Raw genomic sequence first — 18,674 nt, 5'->3', positions numbered from 1 at the left:
AAAGGTATATAATCACACAATCAGATTCTATCACTTTTGAATAAACACATGAATCAGAATTGTTAACCATATAGCCATTACTTACCAAAGTGTTGTTGAATTTCCCATACCACTTTTTAGGTGCTTGTTTCAGATCATATAGTGATTTTTTCAGTTTACACACTTTATTTTCTTGACCCTTTACCACAAACCCTTCAGGTTGAGACATATATATCTCTTCTCTTAGTTCACTATTCAAAAAAGAAGTTTTAACATCCATCTGGTGTATAAATAGCTTATGAATGGCAGCTAAGGCGACAATAGTTCTTATAGTCGATATTTTAGTCACAAGAGAATAAGTATGAAAATAATCAATATCTTTCTTTTGTGTAAAACCTCTAACCACAAGTCTAGTTTTGAACCTTTCTATTGTACCGCCAGGTCTCATTTTCTTTTTGAAATTTACTAGAAATGGGTTTACTACCTTTAGGTAAATCAGTCAACTCCCAAGTCCGATTAGACACAATAGAATCAAGTTCACTTTTAATAGCATCTTTCCAAAAATTAGCATCGATAGATTTCATTGCCTCATTATATATTTTTGGATCATCTTCTATTAAAAAGGTTGAAACAAATTCATCACTAGTACAAACAATGTATCCATGTTTAGACAACAAAGTTAAAACAACAATATCATCTCCAAATTTCTTTGGACATCTAGGTCTCTTAGTCCTTCTAGGTTCAGCAGTATGATTAATAGAAGTTCTACTACTAGCATGTGAAGAGATATCATTAGATGCAATAGGTAAACATGGAGATGATGCAACAGTCTCTTTTAATAGAAAAACATGCTAAAAAAATTCAGCATCTCTTGCTTCAGACATAGAACGATCACTCAAAGACATGAATCTATAAGCACAGCTATCTTGAGCATAACCAATAAAAACACAATCATAGGTTTTTGGTCCAACGGTAGGTCTCCTAAAGTCAGGTAAATCCACTTTAGCCAAACACCCCCATACTATAATACCCGCTATGTTTAAGGACCCTTTGACCGACCCTTTGACCACGGAAGACCCTAGGAGGGGATAGGTGAGAGGATAAGTGAGGATAAGTGACTTATGCAGTTGATTACTCGACCTAGTAGAGGCTACTCGGCCGAGTAGTGAGAACACTCGACCGAGTAGGGCTTACTCGGCCGAGTATGAGAGTACTCGACCGAGTATAGCCGCTGTTGACGCGTAATTATAAAACACAAGTTCGCAAGTCTTATTTCATTTTCGACGGTTCTATTTCTCTCTAACCCTAATATATTCCTCTCTCACCTATAACCCACCTTATCCCTACACTCTCATCTAGCTTAGACACTAAACACGGAAGGGGATTGGGTTACATATGAAGGACGCTAGTGAGGATGTCGTCGTTGTCGTCGTCGGTTCGCTTCTGGGGTAGTCTTGTAATAGGATGTGGTTACCATTTGTAGGATGCGTCTTGGAGTCTTGCTTGGCTATATGTGGATGCTTTTCATGGATTGACGATAAGGTAGGGTTTCCCTACTCAGTTCCTGTTTAATTGATTTGAGATTGTGTTATATTGTGTACGATTGATTGTCTGCTGATCATTGTTGGAGCGTTGGTGTTGGTGTGGTTGTGCTGATGGTTATTGAGCGGAGTCACTTGCGGGAGTGGCTTCACGCCCTAGTTTCGCCCTCTATGGAACCCGCCACAGCAGGGGATGTGCACATTAATGAACAGGGTTATCGCTCGTTGATGAGCGGGGCTTAGGTGGGGATTAGCTGCGGTCCCCTACTGGCAGCAAGGATTACCTGTTGCGATGGGTAATCTGGCAGGGCTACACACTTCGGTCTGTAGTCGGTTACTATGTGAGATCGGGAGTTTGGAGGTGGATGATGATCAGCTGGTTGCCTTTTGTACTTGTCTTACTTTGATTATACAGTAACTGACCCCGTGTTATGTTTTCAAAACTATGGTGATCTATTCGGGGATGGTGAGCAGTTGGTTTAGTAGATACAGTTGGTCTTGTTGCTTACGGGCTTGGAAGGGAATCGAGTCACCACGCTACAGGAGTAGTTGTCCTTGACGCACGAGCTTAGTAGTTATCATAGTTATCACTTTTTATCTTGTTACATTGTTTTATGTTGTAAAGACTTAAAGTATTTTAATAAATGTTCTTCTATTATTTATTTGATGTACTACCTCGGGCAACCGAGATGTTAACACCTTCATACACTGGGATGGTCCTTGGTAAGGCATCTTGGTGTACGGAGGTGTTATAAAGTGGTATAAGAGCGACGATTTTGGAACCTGAACCAATGAACCGAATGAACATAGGGTGTCAATTTAAAATGAACCTGGTGTATGTGTGTCGGGAGCCCCTTATGTTGGTTTTGGGTGAGAAGGCGCCCTCATCTCAAAATCCCGGCCCCGATCATGCTTAAGCCAGCCACCGTGGAAGGGTAGATAATAGGAGTAGTTGCGTTAAGCGTGTGTGTCATATGTATTTGTTGGCAGTAACTTGTGTGATAATGTGTGCTTAATGCTTGTGAATGGTTAAGTTTGTGCTTTTTGGAGGAATGATAAAAGGATGACATGATTTGAGCAAGGTAATGGGTGACCAGAAATTTTCGTAATTGAGCATGATAGGCTTCGTGCATGACATGTGTTGTATGTGACTTCCGTGGGAATAATGAAGTTTGGTGCGTATGTAGGAGTGCATAATGAGGTGTGTTGATGTAGGTTCATAGCTTGGTCTTACCTGTTGTGTGGTCAAGTTAGTCGTGTGCCTTAGTGTGACGTAAATTGTTTGCTACGATTTTGTGTAAGAAACATGTATTGCTCGTAAATTAACTTAATAACCGTTATATTTTGTGGTACGCCTTGATGTGATAGAATTAAGGTCTAACGGTGACGAGCTCGATTATATGGAACTCCGAACGTCGTTATTTGTTTTGTAGGTTTGATAATTTGAAATTTCGCTCCTGTTCTGTTGAACTCGACCGAGTATAGTTTATACTCGACCGAGTAGGCCACACTCGGTCGAGTAAAGTGGAACTCGATCGAGTACCCACGAAGTCAGTTTATACGTGCTACTGACCTCTGGATACTCGACCGAGCACACCGAATACTCAACCGAGTAGACCATACTCAGCCGAGTAAACCCAATACTCGACCGAGTACCCGGTTATCGAGACTCAGCCCGGTTTGCAATAAAAACCCTATAATTACTCTTTCCTTCTTATTTCCGCCACATATCCTAATCTTTTCCTCATAAATCTTCAAAACTCTTTCTCTCTCAAGACTCTTGGGTGATTGTTGTTGGTAATTGCTTGTGGATTTTCACTCTTGTTTGCTCAAAACCTCAATCAAGGTAAAGTATTTAATCAATTTCTTCAATTTGTTATCAATTTATGGTAGTGTAGACACCTTGTTTCTGCACCTCCCGCCAAACACCCAGTGATGATTGGGCCGCATATTTAGCATATGTCACGATTTAATGACGTTTCATAAATCGGTTAATAAAAGGTAACTCATACACTTGTGTCTACCCCTTGGTTGTCATCTAGGTGTCATTACGGTCGTTTTGGCAATAAATAGAGTACATTTGGAGTCCGGGTCAAAACCGTCTTCATTTCCTAAAACCGTCAAATCCCGAGTCAAAGCAATGTGCTTTTCCACCTAAGGTTAGGATGTCATAAAATGTTGTGGGTATATCTCATTTTGAGTCCCATGTCACTTCTTTGGGCTAAACTCAAAGTTTACATTACAAAATGTGCATTTCATTTAGCTAAAATGACAACCCGATATTTAGGCCCGTTTTACGAGGTGATAACGACTTTTTTGGGTCAGGCCTATTTCACAGAAGGTTCTAGATCTTTCTGTTAGCTTTCCAACGCCACTAAAATCACCTTATTCCGAGTCTTTTAGAGAAAGTTATGCCTAAAATACGACAGGCTGTCAAACGCGTTTTCTCGCGCAGAAAGAACCTACCCGAGAAAGGACGCAGTAAGTACTGCGCCTCTTCTAAGGGACACAGCACCTCCTGCGCCTTTTCTCAGGGCTTTCTTTTTGTCCAAGTTTCCGTGTTTCAACCTAGGTCGGTTGTTTCCGGATATTTCTTTCCTATTCCTTTCCAAATTCTACTCTTATCATATTTCTTCCGTATGTTTAGTATAAATAGAGACCTTTGCCTCACATATTTTTCACGCGAGTGTTTGCCCTTCTCTTCTCCCTTTGCATTCTAAGACCTTGCTCTAAGCTTTCGACGCCTACGTGCTTGATCAATCGACCACGTAAGCTCAGATTGTTCTGAGTACCAGTCACGTTTGCATGACCGACCAATTTGACCACTACACAATCAATTAATCAATCTTTTTAATTCCTTTTTAAGGGCACTTTTATATTTGCATAGATCGAGTCAATTAACCACTAAAAACCGATTTAGTTAAATCTCGCGACGCTAACATGTAAGTCTGAGGGTGTAAAATCCCAATTTAATCTTGTTTTATTTCTGTATTTAATTTATGTAAGGATTTATATCATAAGTAAGCTCAAAACCGTCCTTTAAAACCACCTTTTAAAACCTTTTGACGGAAAACAGTGGAGATCTGACGCGGGGAAGAATCGCATCAACTGATGCGCCTTCTGGAAAGGCAACAGCATCTGCTGCGCCTCTTCCAGGGGCTGCTTTCAGTTGTTGTACTTCTTCTTCTTCCTCGGGTTTTTCCTCCTTTCGCCTTATATTTTCTTTCTTCGTTCTTTTTCTCTTATTTCATCTAGTAATTCTCAAATTAGTTTTTTTTTTAATATTCTTTTTCAACCTTTTACGGCTTAAATCCCTTATAATTCAATATTTGCGGGTTTTCGTCATCTTATTCAAACCCGGATTTAAAGGATTCGATTTCTCCATATCGAGTCGTTTGAATTCGTCTATTGTACATAGTTTTCTTTATTTTCCAGTTTTATAACTTTAATTCCGTTTTCAAATCTAAAGTTTCAATCTTTGTAAATCCGACATCGTAAACCGTCGTAGCCTTTAATTCAGTATAATAATTCGTTTTAATCTGACTTATGACGACCTTTAGCATATGTAATCTGACTAAATCACTTATATTCGAGTCGTACATCAATAATTAATGTAAATCAACCAAATAACAATAACTAACCAGCGGGTCTGATTTTCACAGTCAGAACCCAGCTCAGGAACAGACGCATGAAGTGCTGCGCCTTTTCTAGACGACGCAGTAGATGCTGCGCCTGTTCTGGGTTGGCTTCTGCCTCTGAGCTCTTCTCACTTTGACGTAGGCTTCTAATTAGGTTTCTAATTAACTATTATTCTTATTATCACCATAATTCGACATATTTTCCATATAATTCATATTTTCCATATTTTCTATTTTCTATTTTCTATTTTCTATTTTTTTTTTTTTTCCTAATTTTTTTATTTCCTATTTCCTTTTAATTTCCATATTTAAATCAATTTCCAATTTCCTTATTTTTTCCAATTTTCCAATTTTCCTTATTTCATTTATTCTTTTCTTTTCTTTTATTTCTAAAACTTTTTCGGGCATGTTTATGATGCAAATTCAAATATCCATTGTAATTTATTTCTTTATTTCTTATTTATTGTATATGATTTATTTACTTGATCTTTCACATGTAATTAATCTAACTTCCAACTTTGACCCAATTGTTTGCTAAATTACATGTTAACCGACATAGTCTAATTTCACATGTTAGGTTTAATCTGTGTTTGTTGCATTGCATGCATATAATTGACGACATATTGTAGATACCCAGTATCTGCTGAGACTCCAACAAACACCCGATGATTATCGGACTACAACATGTATTGGAATCGCGGCGTTTGATCGACAGTTTGTGTACAACTTTACGTCGGAAAACTTAAAACGATTTCGAAAATAAAACATTTCAAAACATTTCAAAAATACCTGGAGTGTTTAATGCACGACGACGGGGTCGCAATGACACTAACTAGAGTCAAAACCGACACCGGACCAAAACCGACTCGAAAATTCAAATCCCGACTCCAACAACGAGTCAAAACGAGTCAACCACAAAAAACCAAACATTTCAAACCTTCTACCTTAAGTTTTCCCGGATTCATGTTGGTCAAGTACCAAACATGTGACTACAAAACCTAGGATAGAACAAATCATGATTGCGTTTGTTGTGAAAGTGACAACACAACTCGAAGAACCGCGACGTGGCTCGCGCCTCTTTGAGCAGCCCAGTGGTGGTCGCTCAAAACTCACACAACCACTCATTCTCCTATAAATACCCCTCAAATGCCACCCATTTGAGAGTTACGCGAGTGTCCGCCCCCTCTTTTCTCCCTTAAAATTCTCGACTCGACTTTTTAAGTCACAACCCGACGCGTATTTACGACCTACCGATCGTAAACACGAGCCTTACACATTGTTTGGTACCGTCATCGTGCATTAAATCACTTGACCGACCACTTCGACCACTACACCATCACTAAGCTTAAAACACTCTTTTTTACTTACCAAAACGGTTTTAAACCGAGTTTTTTCCGATCAAACGAGTTATTACACTTACGTCGGGTCACTCGCCATAACCAAACATGTAAGTATGAGGATGTAAAAATCCTCTTTTATTGTGTTTTCATTTGTTTCATGACTACAACATGCTAAAACATGCATAACATGAACCAAAACATGGAATAAACGAGCCAAAACTGATTTTTGGTCTGAGGCAGAAGCCCCTTAGGTCGCCAACTAGCCCGCGCCTAAATGGGGTATTTAGACCAGAGATCAACCGTGTTTGTTCTCGTCATTTCCCTTAATCCATTTCTCATATTTGTAATCGGTTTTCACCATTTCAAGTATTTTCAAACCATTTTTATTTTATTTCACTTGTTTTAACCATAAAGCATTTTTCACCATTGGTTCCTCATACCATGACGGTTAAATCCGTGTTTCGGTGATAATATTTGGTTAATGACATTTAAAAGGTATTTTAAGACCTTTTATTTCAGTTCTTTACATTTTCAAACAAACATATTAGTCACCAACACAAAGTCATCCTTGGTTCTACATACCATGCCGGATTTTAACCCGGGTACGATGATGAGTATCGACTAATAATATTCAAATGGACTTAAATTAATTAGTCCATAATCATTTCCGAAACTATCCATGTCAAGTTTGTCAAATCGAACCCGACACCGAATATTGTCAAAATAATGACGATTATTCGAGTCTAGTTCTTCAAATCAACAAATGCGGTCTAAACGACCCCTTCAAATCAAACCGGGTTCAAATACCCATTTTTAACACGTTTTATAACGTTTTTTAAAAGGTCAGAACACGGCACATAAACCGTGGGCTAACCCGCGCCTAAACAGGCCCCCCATTTCTCACTTTCGAACTGCAGGGAGGCCCCTTGTATCGCCGGTGGCTCGCGCCTCATATAGCCGTCTGCACGGGGCCTGTTCCCTTCAAAGATTAGTCTAGGACGATCCCGACTCCGGTAAACCCGGATATAGGACGGATCAGATGACTATTTGATTATCCAAAACCATATTTGCAAAATGCCTTACTAAGACAAATGGATCATGTTATGCACCCTAAACCTAATACGGTAAATGGATGTTTAATTTCCGTCTTGCATGCAAATCAACCATTAATCCAACTCGACATCTTATACTTGATACTTGGATTAAATCAACCGACTTAGAAATCTCTCACATGTTAGGTTTAAATTATTGGATGCGCATTCATGCATTTAAACCGTTTTATCAACTTTTGCATTCAACCAACCAAGATCGATCAGTAGAGGCCGCTAACGCGGGCGGGATTGGGTGTCTGATTAAAGGGCTTCCCAATACGTACCTTCACCTCTTACTCAGAAACTTTGGATAGTGGACGACCTTATCCAGGGTGTACGAGAGTCATTCTAGAGATAGGATGCTAAAGAGGGACGATTTCCTTGTCTTTAGTACCTATGTCAAACGCTGCTTTGTGCTTCGATTTGACCGAGGTATAAAGTGGAATTCGAATGGGTTCCAGGCATCCCACAAATGCTTGGTGGCGACTCCGAACATCTCTAATCGTTTCGAGACCCTAACCGAGACGAAACCGACCAATCTAAAACGATCCGGTCGAAAGCATTTTTACGCCGCCGAGCGTGGCTTTCAAAAAGACCGCTGTGTGTCCACAGATCGAAGTGGGCTCGCAGGTGGCCTGTGACCGCGGACCGGTAGGTGGCCCAAATCCACAGACCGAGGCGTGGCCCATGTCCACACATATCAAATATGAACGATGTCCCTAATCATTATTAGAGGCTGCTATCGAGGCGGGCGAGATTAGGTGTTCGATTAAAGAGCTTCCTAATACGTACCCTCACCCCTTACTCCAGATCTCTGTGAACATCCGTGTTCATTGACATCCACGAGAGTCATTCTAGATATAGAATGCTAAGGGTAACGAGTTCTTAGTGTTCATGTCACTACTTTGTGTCTTGACATGGCACGAGGTATTCAAACGGTTCCAATTTTCCATAAAAATTGGTGGCGACTCCACAAATGCATGCTTATTCAAGCGCTTCCGCGCGCGCCGCGGGTGGCCCATGTCCATAGTTTGGCGACTCCGTTAGGGATGATACACTTACGTGTTACCCAGGGTAAAACTTGAACGAGGTTAGGGAATAGTTTATACGAGACAGTTGTCGGTTTTCATTACTCGACCTTCTTAGGTCGTTTTATGAGGCCTTCCTAGGCTTAACCAAACCCATTCGACCAATCGTCCCGTCTGGACATTCCAGATTCTTATCTGGGCCTAAATATGGATATCGATTGACGTCACCCATACCGTGGTACATACTCTTGTTTGTATCAAGGGCTTTCACTACTCGAGGAAATGGACTAGGAACCGACCTTACTCTTGTTTGGCACGAACCTCTCCACAGACCAGGGTTTGATTGCTTGGTATAACAACCCACCTTTTAAGCCAAAACCCTTTAAATGCACTCATCCTACCATTATAATGCCCATATGTATGTTTGCATCATATACGTGATCCCATTTGTAAACAAAACCATGATGAAATTTTGTAAAATAAAATCCATTACCTTTCCACTTTCTGTAAAATTCAATTTTCAAAATTCCATCCAATTTTAAATTTTCCATAAATGAAATCCTTCGTAAATTCTCAAAACAAAAAAAAAAAAAAAAAAAAAGTCAAAAACAAAAAACGTTTTAAATCAAAATATTTTCAAACCATGTAAATGTAAATGTGTAAATTCAATTGGGCTAAGTTAGAGTCAAAATTCAAACCGACTATGTCCTAGTCGGAACTCTGTCGAGTCATGAACCCGTCTTCCTTTACATTTTGGGTCTTTTCAAATTCAAACCAAGTCCTAAGGTGTCACGCCGTCATTTTAGACCCCCATACCCCAATTCAGTTAGGATCTAAGCATTTCCGACACCTCGAGTCACATGTGGCCGAGTCATACATAAAAGACTTATTAACACCAATAAGCACACCTCGGGTATCTACACTTATACCCGAGCCTAGAATCAGCACGTGTCATCAATCCCGTCAATAAGGTCAGCCATATAAGGGTCACTCCGTCAAAGTCAACACTCGAGTCTAAATTAAAGTCAAGCACCGTGAATTCAAACATGAGAAGTCGCTCACGACATTTCATAAATTCACAAGTTGACGTCTAGACTTGTCATCTTATCCTCATAGTTACTTGTCCGTTCCTGTTGCTTATTGATGTGACCATTATTTGAGCATATTTAGTCCCCGAATTAGCCTCGTTCCTATGCTTTTTAGTGCATAATTGGGTCATTTACTATCTTTAGTCCTTTGTTTTGCATATTCTTTGAGGTTTTGTTTCCTTGTTAGGAGAGGAGTGCAAACCTTGCATTTTCACGGCAAAATGGAGCTAAATTGATTGAATCTAATGACCAAGCATCAAAGAGAAGACAAGACTAGAAGGCCTTTGTATATATTATAGTAGATGGGCAATGATGAAGAAATCCTTGCATCCCCGACTAAATCCCGGAGGATTATTGGAAGAAGAAAATAAGAAAAGGAAGCTGTGAGACAATCCGCCCGTCCACCCATAGAAGACGCTCATCCAACATGAGCAGAATCCGAGCGGCTTGACCCTCGGGACGCTCGTCCAAGACGGCCAGAATCCGAGCGTCCGGCCAAGCAATCCGCTCGTCCAGCAGCCAGACAATCCGCTCGTCCCGACACCTTGGACGCTCGGATTCCCTTACAGCCCCATACGTCCTTGCTTCATGCTCCATGAAACATGCGCATATTTATGAAATACCGGAATCTCTTTTGAGAGGAGCGATTCCTCAAGGACTTAATCGTCATTTAAGCCCTGAGTACACCCTAATTTGTGTACCTAATCCCCACTATAAATACCCCATTAGTCTAATTAGATAATCATGTTCTTCATATCAATCCTTAGTGTAGTTTATATCATTCTAATCTCTTCTTATTCTTGTAATCAACTTTTAATCAAATATTAATACAAATCTCATTTCCTTAATCTCTCTTTTGTTCATCTTTTATTTTGGGTAATTAAAGATTATTTTTGTTATTATTGGGAGATTGACAACCTTCCAATCAATCATCAAGTACTTCTATTATTCTTTGCTTTATTATTGGAATCATTAGTAGGTATAATTCTCTTAATCCCTTTTTAATTATTGTTAATCATCTTTATTTATTCATCATGTTTTGCTTTGTTAATATGATTGACAATCTAGTTAACATGTCAAACTTGATAATGAGTGAGTAGTTTCCTTAACTAGGGTTAGTGGGTAATTAGGGGAAACCAACATGGGGAATGATTCATGCTTAATTTAATATGTTTTCATAGTTTATTTGCTTGCTTGTTGTGATCTCAACTTATGCACATGTTATGTTTGATGAAATGCGAGCCTATGAATCCTTGCATTTTTTACCCATCACTTACCTTTTCAATGAGACTTGTAAGACATAAACCAACTCGAGTCTCATTAGACCATGCATATAGTTGAGTAGGGAGGATTAAGTCGACTTGTAGGTGTTTTACAATCTAATCGATTCGGCTCCGGGACCCAAACCTTCCTAGGATTGTAAGATATAAACCAACTCGATCCATCATAACAATAATTGCTTGCATATAATTTGAGAATATGTTTGTATGATCAATTCCCATGAATCCCCTATGACCCCATGACACCCTAGTGTTTTTAATCAATTGTTTACATCCCTTTTTAATCATCTTGCTTGTTTACTTTCATTGCTATTTAGTTTAGTGATCTTCTTATCTCAACCCCATATCGTGACACCCCTAGACACCGCTACTTGCAATCGAAAATCCTACATCAATACCCGTCCCTTGGGATCCGACCTTTACTTGTCTCTTTACTAATAGTAGAGTTGTTTGTGAAGTTATAAATATTGTTTTGGTCTAGGTGCTCCTAACGACAAGTAACCGAAAAGTAAAGCTCCGAGTGAGAAATAAACTCTGACAAAAAATGGCGCCGTTGAAAGGGACGGTGTTTACTTGATTTGATTTTCTTAGATTGTTATTAGTTGTGTCTTTCTTTGCCTTGGGGAAGTAAAACTCCTCAAGGTTTGTTCTAATTATTTTCAAGTTGTTTGATATTTTGCATGTCTAGAAGATCACAAGGTAACTTGTTACCCATTGATCACGAAATTGAAAGAACTTTGACAAACAATAGAAGACTTGCTAGAGGTACTTTGAGAGGTATTGAGGTTGTAGATATTCAACCAAACACTATTGAGTTCATCAACCCTTTTACAAGAGAAGGTGAGGAGAACCCAACACAAAATCAACCCACAATGCCTAAATTCTCATCACATTCCGTACCAACCGAGGAGAACCTACCCAATGGTACTCCCACACCACAACACTTGACCGGAATTTCATTGCCAAATCCGCATTTATCCAATTAGTCGAAAGAAGCCAATTTGGGGGGATGCCTAGTGAAGACCCTCACTCTCATATGGAGACTTTTTGTGACTATTGTGATGCGATTTCACAAACCGGTGTAACACAAGACCAAATTCGATGGGTCTTATTTCCTTTTTCTCTAATCGGCACCGCAAAACAATGGTTGAAGAGCCTTGATAAGGCTACTCTTGGAATTGACTCTTGGAAGAAGTTGGCTCTAGCTTTCTACAAAAAATTCTACCCTCCCGAAAAGACTAACATGCTAAGAGCTCAAATTACGGGTTTTAAGCAAAGGGATGAAGAATCTTTGTATGAAGCTTGGGATCGGTTCAAAGCAATTTGTCGCTCATGTGCTCATCATGGACTTAGCGAGTGGTTCTTGGTAAAACAATTTTGGAACGGTCTTTATGAAGACTCAAGGAACATCCTTAACATGGGATCAAATGGCATGTTCACCGATATTGACGATAATCAAACTTGGAACAAGATTAAGGAAATGGCGGTCCATAACTCACAATATAGTAGACCTCGCAAGGCTACTAGAGGAGGAAAGCACGAAGTGGACTCCATTACTCAATTGGGTGCTCAACTTAGTGCTCACATTGATACCATTAACTTGAAATTCGAAAAGGCTATGGCTAAACTTGAAGAAGCGTCAAAATCACCAAAGCATCACGTTAATGCCATGGTAGCAACTTCATCAATCCCAAGTGGGATATGTGAGAATTGTGGAACTTTGGGACATGACCAAAGTGAATGTAGGGGAACTAATGAGCAAGTGAATGCTTTTCAAGCATACAAGAGTGATACCCCTTATTCCAACTATTACAATGAAAACACCAAATTCCACCCAAATCTCTCATACAAAAGCCAAAATGTTCAAAACCCTCAACAAACATACACCCTACCTCCCATGAGAAACCAAAATCAAAGACCCTTTTACAACCAAAACCAAGGTTACCAAAACCAAACTCCATACAATCAACAAAATGACCAAGGTTTTGATGTTCAAAAAGCGGTCCTCCAAATGCAAAAGAATCAACAAGAGTTTTTCACTCAAATACAAAAGGATAGTCAAGCAAAGGACATCACCATCAACAACATCCTAGCCCACACAAAAATGTTGGAGACTCAATTGACCCAACTTGCATCTTCAAGTTCTCAAAGGCAAAAGGGGCAATTACCACCTCAAGGTAATCCCCCAAGTCATGAAACGGTTAGTGCCATTCACTTGAGGAGTGGTACGAGATATGAGGGACCAAAGAAGCAAGTTGAGGATGAAGTTGTGGAAGCTAGTGACAAAGAAGAAGTTGTGCAAAACTCAAAGGATGGAGAACCAACAAAAGAAGTTTCAAAGAAAACTGAAGAGAAGGCCAAGGAGAAAGAGCCCATCATGATTAGACTTCCATTCCCAAGTCGTCAAGCTAAGCCCAAATTCGATGACCAACTTGGGAAATTTATGGAAATTGTGAAGAATTTGGAAGTCTCGATTCCTTTCACGGAATTAATCAATCATGTGCTGGCCTATGCAAAGTACATGAAGGACATCCTTACGAAAAGAAGTCGATCCGGAAGCTTGAAACTATCGCCTTCACTAAGGCGAGTAGTGCAATCCTTCAAGGGAGTTCACCTCCGAAACTTAAAGACCCGGGAAGCTTCTCAATACCGTGTACCATTGGCGACACCACGATCAACAAGGCTTTGTGTGATCTAGGAGCAAGCGTGAGTGTTATGCCATATTCGGTTAGTAAAAGGCTAGGGATGGGAGAGCTCAAATGTACCAACATCCTACTCCAAATGGCCGATAGATCGACGAAGACACCATTAGGGATATGGGAAGATGTTCCCGTGAGAGTTGGGAAATTTTTCATCCCGGTGGACTTTGTCATCGTTGACATGGAAGAAGACTCTAATATTCCTATCATTCTCGGTAGACCTTTCTTGCACACCGCGGGTGCGGTAATAGATGTGAAGCACGGAGAGCTTACTCTAGAAGTGGGAGACGAGAGCATAACTTTCAATCTTGACAATACCATGAGAGCTCCCCGTTTGCATGAACCATGCTTTATGGTTGATCACTATAGCCGGAAGGATGATAGGAAGAAGTCGGAATTCCAATGGAAAAAGAAAGTTGATGATGCTCCATTCAAAGAGCAAGAGAATAGCAACAAAGAGAGCTTGAAAAGCTCACCCATGACAAGTGAAAAAGATGGCCTCATTGGCCAAGACAAGAAGGAAGGAGAGTTGTCTCTAACAACTCAAGAAATTTTTAATGATCAAGTAGACAAAGTTTGCGGTCTTTGGGATGATGAGTTCGATGGGATATTCAATCCCTATATTGGTAACGCTATGAACCAAGACCATCATGGAGAACAATAAGTGCAAAGACCGATTGAGGATCTTTATCATGACAATGAACAAGCTTTCGACTACTTCTTCAAGGTGTTGAGTAACATCAACAACACCTTGAACATGCCCCCTTGACATCTCACATTGGATGAGAGTTTGGTGGAGTCCTCCCTAAACCACCATTTGTAAATATTCTAACTCCCTAACTTGCATTTCAAATTTTTACATTGCATTTCTGTCATTTTTGGATTTATATTTTTATGCCTTGATCAAGATATTCATCATTTTGAGAGAAGTGAGGGAGGGACTTATGATTTTATTGATTTGTAGTGCTTTGACTTAGTGTGGGGATAGCAATTGCCTAGGCTATTCATGCCTTTGTAGTGCCCCCACAATGAAGAATACAAGAATTGAAGGATGAAAATGATACGGGTTATGGAGTACCCACGGATGGACCTGAATCCGTGTGGACGGGGATGAATCCGAGCGTCTCATGTGGGAATCCGCTCGTCTTGATGAATTCGAGCGTCCTATATCACCAGACGCTCGTCTGGTAGAGCTGTGCAATTCAAGAAAATGGCCTGTCACGGAATCCGAGCGTCCCAGTGAAGAATCCGCTCGTCTTGCAGCAAAGACGCTCGTCTTTATGCTGTTGAAATTTAAGGAAATACCCTGTAACAGAATCCAAGCGTCTTTTAAGGAATCCGCTCGTCTCACATTGGGGAATCTGCTCGTCTTTTCTGAAAGACGCTCGTCCCATAGCGTCTTTTCCTGAAGCAAATCGCGCAGAATCCGAGCGTCCCAGACCCCAATCCGCTCATCCCTGCTGCTGTTTTTCAAAATTAACGAGCCTTTTAAACCCTTACTCCCTAATTCATTTTCATTTCTTCTCCATTCAAACACTACCCTCAACACAAAAACCCCAAAAACCCTCATCCTCCACATCAACAAAACAAGATTTCCTCAACCAAATTCAACAAAATCAAATCCAAACTTCCTCCCAACAACAATTAATCACTCCTTTTACAACAACAATCCATTCAAACACCAAAATCTTCAACCTTTGAGTCGATTTTTAAGATACAAAGCAACATCCTTTCATCTTAAATCGATTTGGGCATAACTAAAAATTGAAGATTTCAATCCCTCTTTGGTGTAATTAACAATGGCAAGAACAAAAGGAGGTAACAAGTCACCCCCAAAGAAGACACTTTCAAAAAGGCAACAAGCACTTCAAGCAAAACAATTGACTAAGGCATTGGTAGTTCATGAGGCAAGGTTAGAAGTTCAACAAGGTCCCCCTATGGAAGCCACAACATCAACAACTCCGGTCATTGAGCAATTATCCAAATATCCGGAGGTAATTTTCACTTCCGACTCTCATAGGGATAAATTTGTTCACTTTGCTAAGAAGACCATTTTGCCTACAAAATTTATTTGTGAAGATGCTTTGACAAAGTTGGGTGTTCTTGAACAAACCAAAACCTTCTTTGAGGCCATGGGATTGGGTAAATTTTTTACCATGAAAGAATTGACATACCCCTCCCTCACATTGGAATTTTTGAGTTCCTTGAAAGTTACAAGGGTGGAAACTAGAACCCGCATCGAGTTTCGTCTTGCAAATGTGAATAGACGAATCACTTTTAGTGAATTGAGTAAGATTTTGGGCCTTAGTGATACCCCGTACTATGAAAAGATCCCCGAAAAGTATGACCCCGCTCCTCTTTGGGAGGCAATCTCCGGAAGGAAATTTGTGCGTTTTCATGATTGTCGTGCTTTATTTGTCCACCATCCGGGCATTAGAGTGTGGCATAAGGTCATTAGGAATACTTTGATAGCAAGAAACGGCACTAATCATCTTACCAAGCTCGATTTTGTTCTTCTTGAGTCGGCCTTGAACATAGGAAGGGAATACACTAAGCCATATAATGCTCTACGACTTTTGGTTGAAAGATGGCTTAATGTCGATTGTGGTAAAGAGGGCACCGCTTTTATTGTGAATTGAGGACTAGTTACCTATTTGGCCAAGCACTTTGACCCAAACTTCAACAAAGACAACACCTATGTGGCGGTCAAAGGAGGCCATCTCATTGACATGGACACCATGATTCACAAGTTTACATGGGTCAAACATGCTCCTCTTGACACCAAATATGGGTGGTTAACCAAAGAAGCTAGGTCCTTCACTTTGCCTTCAAAGATTTGCCGATTGAGTGTTCACCGACCCAACTACCTTCTTCCACTCTTCGAGGAGACCGAGTACATTATTCGACAACAAAGAGGCGAGATTGAAGAGCCCTCCTCCTCCATTGTCACACCACCCTACCCATTTGAGTATCACGAATTCCAACCAAAGGATGTCGAGGTAGGAAATGATTACTTGACTCTACTCATGAGGGAAATGCACAAGCAAGCTTACAATGATAGAGTGGATGCTTACAAGGCCCAATATCCGCCCCTCCTACATCTAGCTCGGCAAGGACTTCTTGACCCATCATGTCCTTTTCCTAGTTGGGCGGATAGGGAAGTTTTCTTTCCTAACACCTCTGGTGGTGAAAGACCGGGTGGAGAGGAGATTGTTGATGAAGGTGTTGATGAAGAAGGTGAAGAACCAGAGGTTCAAGAGAATGTTGAAGAAGAAGAAGCTCAAGATGAGGAAGGAGAAGAAAGTGAGGAAGAGCAAGGAAGTGAAAGCGGGAGTGGAGATGATTTCACTTCTATGGAGGAAGATGATGATAATGATGATATGATGGAGGATTAGCAAACCTTGGAGGCTCCTACACTCTTTCGCCCCTTTTATGGTTTGTCTACTTCTTTTGTTTTCTTTATTGTATTTTGATCATTTGTTGTGGAGTCCTAGCGACATGGAGGACTAGCACCTTGGCCCCATTAATGTGCTCTTTTTATTGTTCCCATTTGAAAAATCCAAAATGACAATTTGTAGTTTCATGCATTGCATTCCGTGTGCATGAACTACCCCGAAATTCAAGACATTAGAAATAATGTCTATTTTGGTTTGGGGAAGTACATGCATACGCATCGGGAGGTAATCTAAATTACGCTCTCCGCCATAACAAAAACCCATGCATCATGTAGTGTAACTTAGTATAGTTTGCATTTAGTTTAGAAATCATGCATCATGCTTGTATAATTTCCTATCGTATTGGCCATTGGGGACAATGCCCATACTAGTGTGGGGATGGGAAATTCTAACTTGACTTTTATTCAAAAATCCAACAAAATCAAAAAAATTCGAAAAATCCAAAAAAATTGAAAAATTGAAAATCCAAAAACATGTTCATTTTCTTTGTAGTGTAGTCTTGTATATATTGTTATATATATTGTGTTTGTTCATCCTTGTTCACATTGATCGACTACGCCACATCCGAGACATGAGGATATAGAAGACAGCATGGTATGATCTTTCCAATCTCCTTTTTCCTCTTTATGTTAATGACTATGTGGCTTTATTTTGATTGATGTGGTATAAACAATGTGAATTTAGGATTGCATTTAGAATACTTGGCATATTAGTTGGTAGAATCATATGCATTAGGATGTATAAATTTTAGTTGCATCATGTCATATAGTTTGCATGTTAGAAAATTTTTGTGAAACCGTCTACTTGGGAAGCTTGACAAGTGTATATAGGCCTTAGTAGATGATTTTTCTTCTTAAGACTTTGCTTGTTAGAATACTTGTAAAATACCATAGGATGTGTCATGCTAGTATCCTTTGACCCATGGATTAAGGCCTAGTCAAGAGTACCTTGTGGTGTGATAACTCCTTGGCTACCGTTTATTCCAAGGCGACCCTTGGAACCATGCAACCATCATCCATCCATGTTCTACCATACATTTTTGTCATCAAAGGGAATTGGCACAAAAAGAAATTATTCGAATTTGAGTTCAAGAAATGAAATGAAAAGTGAAAGAAAGTTTGCAAATTTGCATCAAATGAAAAGAGGAGCAAAAATAGACTCCTAAAGCTTCAAAAATAAGGCACCCTCACTACATATGGGGTGACTTTGAAGATGTTCAAAAAGAAAATGCAAAAAGTTGTCAAGTATTGAATTGCCAAAAATCAAAAGAAATGGCAAGAAATTGTTCTCAAATGTTATATGCCACGAGAAATTGGGGGGAAAAACAAACAACAAAGCAAACTCCCAAATGAAACTCAAATACTATCGATCCCTTTATCCATCGTATCCATTTTTGTGCATGGTAGAGAGGGGACGACCCTTCTTCTTGTCTAGGCAAGAAGGGGAATTCCGCGATCCTCCAGTGTTTCTAACGCCATAGGGAGTCTACTCTTGACCAAAGCATTTAACGATTGAGGACAAAAGTACCCTAGCTT

General features: G+C 39.9%; 1 non-coding gene across 1 annotated transcript; it reads right to left on the bottom strand.

Moving 5' to 3' along the window:
* Positions 1 to 12,228: 12,228 nt before the first annotated feature.
* On the bottom strand, positions 12,229 to 12,335 carry LOC141593813 (small nucleolar RNA R71). The gene has a single exon (XR_012521874.1). It is a non-coding gene; the product is annotated as a small nucleolar RNA R71 (small nucleolar RNA).
* Between the last annotated feature and the right edge of the window lie 6,339 nt (positions 12,336 to 18,674).

Source organism: Silene latifolia, chromosome 7 (assembly GCF_048544455.1).
Source record: "Silene latifolia isolate original U9 population chromosome 7, ASM4854445v1, whole genome shotgun sequence".
In the NCBI taxonomy this organism is placed as follows: domain Eukaryota; kingdom Viridiplantae; phylum Streptophyta; class Magnoliopsida; order Caryophyllales; family Caryophyllaceae; genus Silene; species Silene latifolia.
The sequence above is the reverse complement of the archived record's forward strand: the minus strand, read 5'-3'. Positions and strand labels throughout refer to the sequence as shown.